General features: G+C 40.5%; 1 long non-coding RNA gene and 1 pseudogene across 1 annotated transcript in view; both read right to left on the bottom strand.

Moving 5' to 3' along the window:
• Positions 1–905, bottom strand: part of LOC101580197 — a 2,696-nt pseudogene extending 1,791 nt beyond the window's left edge.
• The window catches only part of LOC111813846, a 25,073-nt gene that overhangs the window by 13,841 nt on the left and 5,791 nt on the right, over positions 1–5,441 (bottom strand). The window lies entirely within an intron of this gene.

Genomic DNA, 5,441 nt, shown 5'->3' with positions numbered 1-5,441 from the left:
CCTCCTCCTCCTTCTCCTCCTTGTCACCATCCTTCTTTTCTTCCTCTTTTTCATCAGAACCTACTTCTTCTATTTCAGGCTTGTCATCAGATTGCTTTTCTTCTTTTTGTCTTCCTCTTTGTCCTCCTTTTCTCCAGCCTCATCATCATTCACTTCTTTATCTCATTCCTTCTCCACAAAAAGAATAACAGGATAAACAATTAACTGTAAATACTTATTCACAATCTGTTTTATTCTTCTTTCTTCCAAATACTCCATTTGGTCTTTTTTCAGATGTAGGATAACCTTTGTTCCTCAGTTCATAGGACTGCGTCTGTTCTTACAGTGAAGGACCCTCCTGCTGAGGATTCCCAGGCATACTGCTCATCATCATTATGCTTGGTGATGACAGTCACTTTCTCAGCAACCAGGTAGGCAGAATAGAAACCCACACCAAATTGGCCACTTATGGAGATCACCTGCAAAGACTCCATGAAGCCTTGGTCCCCAACTTGACTATGATGCCAAGGTTACTGACCAGGTCAGCCTTGGTCATTTGAATCCCAGTATCCACAATGGTCAGGATGCGATCTTGCTTGTTTGGAATGAGGTTAACATGCAGCTTCTTGGCAGAGTCCGGCTTACTGGGATCTGTCAGATTTCATACCTGATTTTGTCCACAGCATTGGACGAATTGGAAATCAGCTCTCTCAGGAAGATCTCTTTGTTTGGGTAAAAGTTGTTAATGATCAGGAACATCAACTGTGTAATTTCTGCCTGGAAGGCAAAGGTCTCCACCTCCTTCTCCTCCTCCATAGGTTGGTTGTGGGTCTGAATTTCCTCCAGCATCTTGGATGAGTGATGAACAACCAACGTGGTAACTGCTTCTAGATGCTGAAGCAACTCCTTTTTGACTTTTTGCATATGTTTTGATCAATTCATTGTTCAGGACAAGAGCCTGGAAACAGTCTCTACAAGGAGCCCGCAGAATCTTAGAACCCTTATAATAACATCTTATTCTGAATGTTAAAAAAGAACTCAAAATCTTTTTTTTTAACTATGAAAAAAATTATTTGAAGAAAATACACTATAATTTAAAATTTTACTTGGTTACTGCCTGAAGACAGGAATACTATAGATGGACTCTATTTTTCTTCCTCCATAATGAGTACATTTTTAAAAAAGTAAACTTTGGGTTGGTATGGTGTCATACACCTCTAATCCCAGCACAGTGGCAAGCTGAGGCAGGAGGATCACATGTTCAAGCCAGCCTGGACAATTTAGCTAAACCTTGTCTCAATATTAAAAAATAAAAAAAACAAGCTAGGTGTAGTGGCATACAATTGAAATCCCAGCACTTGGGCAATAGACAGGAAGACCACTGTGAGTTCAAGGGCACCCTAAGCTATATAGTGAGACCCTGTCTCAAAACAATGACCAACCAACAAGCCAATAACTAAAACCAAAAAGAAGCTAGATACGGTGGCACATGCCTGTATAGCAGTATTTTCGTTAACAAATGCTTCTGTTTAAAAACAATTTGGTTCATGAATAGAAGCACACAGCAACATTTTGCTCTCATTTGCAAACTCCACATTGGGGGATCAACATGACCAGAGCCATCTTCCTCATAAAAACACAGCCATCTTCCTTGCTATGACACGACTGTGGCTTTCACTGGTCAAGACTGTGGTTACAGAAGTCCTGTGCACACTTGCTGTGGAGCGTTTCTGTGTTATTAAACACAACAAGACCGTACAGTACTATTCAGTCCAGTGTGGCTCCAAAGTGCAGACCAAGCATTGTGGTAAAAAGAGCAGAGAGATAATGAAGGAGACAAGAATGTGCAGAGCAATAATGAAGGTATCAATAAAGCACAGACTAAGAATGGTAAGAGGACAGTTTTGAAGAAAATAACTATTGAATTAAAGAAGGAAATTGTAGCAAACAGCGAGGATGGTATTCACACGACTGATCTGGCCTTGGAGTACAAGAGGGTGAAGACAACAACCTCGACTATTCTGAAGATTGAAAGTGCCATCAAAGGAGCTGATGTGGCAAAAGGAGTACCAATGTTAACCAAGCAGCAAACACAAGTGCTTAGAGGCAGAAAAAGTGTGGTCAAAGGACAAATAGCTGGTAAGCAATAGTGATAGTAAAACTATAATCTGTGAAAAAGCCAGGAAATTATACAGTGATTTACTGCAAGAAAATCCCTCAAAAGAGCAATGAGTGATGGTGGTTTTTTTGTTTTTGTTTTTGTTTTTGTTTTTGTTTTTAACCAGGAATCAAACTCAGGACCTCACCTTGTTAGGCAGGTGCTGTGCTGCTGAGCCATATTCCAGACCCTTCCTTGGTTTTAATGTCACTGAAGAGACATCCTTGACTCTGAAAGGGTTCTGGAAGAAATATTTCAGTGTCTTCTACTACATTTACTGTATTGACAAAGCCAGGAAGATATCCTGTGGTAGAACTTACACCCAGCTTGGAGTGAAACTGTAGCCAGAATGTGTCACTGAATGTGACTTGGAAGGGTTTGATGCACCAAGAGTGGAGGAGATTCTGTCCATAGGCACAAAGATGGTCTGGACGTTGATGGTGTAGACACGGAGCTTGTTGAGGACCAACAAGAGAAGGAGCTGACCATGGAGAAATTTGCTGAATTTGAGTGAGCAGGACACTTGTTGAGGAGCATTCCACTGAGGAAGAGCAGCGATGTGACACAATCCATTATGGAAATGGAATAAGTGCCAGGATTTCTTTGAGAAGCACCACCCCAACATAACTGTAATGATATCTGACCAATGGTAACATGAGCTCTCATTTTCACAGAATTATGCAGTGAAGGAAAAAATGGCATTAGATTTTTTTTTTTTCTATTCAAATTGACCCTGTAGGTTAGAGATGAAGACAGGAAATAACTAACAGAGATCTCAATGTCCTTATGGATGGGGACTTTCCCTCCAAACAATAACCTCCTCCCCACCCACCTCCCTTGTCCTCCACACCAGAAGTCGCGTCAAGCAGGGTTAGGGTTCTCTCTTCACATGGGATTATATTGTACTTTGTTTCATATTTTGTGGTTAAAAAAATACATACGATTCAGAATAGGCTAACCTTATATGTACACTGAATATTTTATTGATCTGCATGTTTATTTTCTAGAGAAAAAAATTCAAATTGAGACAACTGAAGGGTAACAATGGTTAATACATTGTGTATTGCTATCTTTAGTTACTCAGAGTACAAGATATGAACATTTAATTGTCCCAACGTTAACACAAATCTTTCCTTTCTGTGAACTAAGAGAAATAAGTAGTATAACTTTTTTTCCCCCTTCCTTCTCTTCTCCATTCCCCTATCCCAATTTCTCTTCCCTTTTGAAGGGCTGGCCAGATAGCTCAGCGGACTAAAGCACCTGCTTAGGCAGGTTCAGGGACCAGGATTTGATCCACGGCATGCTGTACCGGCTTCGCCCCCCAGGGCACGCTGAGACAGTGATTGAGACTGGGCATGGTGATGCATACCTGCAATTGCAGCCCTTGGGAGGCTGAAGACAGGAGGATCACTATGAGTCTGATCTGTGTAGTGAGACCCTGTACTAAATACATTGGAAAAAAAAATTCCTGTCTTCCCTTTGGAAGTTTCTTCCCATTTTACAGTATCTATTGTACATTTTGGATCTTATTTACTTCAGCTTCTCCCAATAGGGAGACAGTACAATGTCTATACATGTGCATTTACTTTATTTCACTTATGAGTATATTCTCAGATTGCATCCATTTACCTGTCTCTAGGTTATCTTCTTTATGGCTGAATAGTACTCCATTATATAAAAAGCCCACATTTCTTTTATTTCTCTCTTAGTTGATGGGTATTTGGGTTGTTTCCAAGATCTACCTATTATAAATTGTGCTGCTCTAAACATGGGTACACATACATCATTATGGTATGATGTTTTTAATTATTCTGGGAAGCTACCCAGAATGGGAACAGCTGGGTCAAATGGGACCTCCAAACCTAGTTTTTTGAGGAATCTCCACAGTGGTTGCACCAGTCTATACTCCCTCTAAAAGTGGAAAAATTTTTTTTAAAGGATTAGAGATGCTGTTAAGCACAAAGGTCCTGTCCCATAGAGTTGAAGGAAAGATAAGAAAGAGGGAGGGAGGGCAAAAGACTGGATTTCTCATACAATAGTAGTGAGAATACAAGATGGAAGCTCTGAAAGCTTGGCAATTTCTTTTCTTAATTTTGAGACCAGGTTTTGCTATGTGGCCAGTGGTGGTCTCAAACTAGTTATCCTCCTGCCTCAGCCTCCTACATGTCTGGATTAGAGATATATGCCACTATGCTGTGCTCTTGGGCAATTTCTTATAAAATTGCACATACTATACAACCAGACTCTCACTCTAGGTATATGCACACAGAAATGACTTACATGCACAAGCTTATTTATTTATAGGTTTATTCACAGTCATCCCAAACTAGAAGCAATACCATGCATGAATATTTAAAAAAATCCTTGCAGGATATCCATATAAAATACCATAAAATCAACACAGATGAACCTCAAAGACAGTATGCTGAGTGAAAATAGAAATTTCCAGGTTACATCCTGTAAGACTTTATTTTCAGACATTTTAGGAAAGGCAAGCCTTAGGATATAAAACAGACTAATGTTTATCTGATCCTGGAGTGGGGAAGTGCATGCCTGGCTTTTTTAGGTGTGAGAACTGCTCTCTTGAATTTACCTATCATGTGTAAAACAATTCACAGAAAAACAAACAAACTGGACATCAAAACTAGTTAATTATACAATATGTTAATCTGGAATTTAAAATGACGAAAAAATTTCCCAACAAAGTTTTTTTCCTGACTCCCCCACCATGGTCCCCTGGGCTCCACTGGGCTCTGGACACATAGGTTAGTGTCAAACTTAAGTGAAATTCTTGTGCTTGTCTCTTTTGTATGTCATCTTAAAAGCTTTGAGTTACAGTAATTGGTCTTGAGCCAGATGGTGTCTGAAGCAACCCTGGGCTCCAGGGCCCAGGGTGGCATCCACTCATCTGTCCCTTTGACACTTGTCCCTGTGGATCCTAGGAGTTAGCCAGAGTGGACTATTGGCTCTAATGGTCAGCAATTCTAAACAAGAGCTTTTCGGGGAGATTTGGGATCATGTCTTTGCTTCAGAAACCCAAGATTACTCTGGATGAGACACACTGGGAACTCTAAAAAGGCTTTGAAGTCTAGGCCTCTCCTGAGGTAGGATTGAAGCCATTTTTTCCTCCCAGAGAGTGGCTTTCTGGGAGAGTACTTTGTAAACAATAAAGGGCTACGCACAGCCAGAAGAAATGTCTTCATGAGGGTAATTGTGTTGAGCTGGGTACAACAGGGCCAAAGAGTGTACCACTCAGGATAAAAGTGGCCCTTTATAAGCACGCACCACACGCTAGGCATGTGCT

This window comes from Octodon degus, unplaced genomic scaffold (assembly GCF_000260255.1).
Source record: "Octodon degus isolate 3935 unplaced genomic scaffold, OctDeg1.0 scaffold00230, whole genome shotgun sequence".
Taxonomy (NCBI): domain Eukaryota; kingdom Metazoa; phylum Chordata; class Mammalia; order Rodentia; family Octodontidae; genus Octodon; species Octodon degus.
Note: the sequence above shows the minus strand (reverse complement) of the source record. Positions and strands in the feature narration are given on the sequence as shown.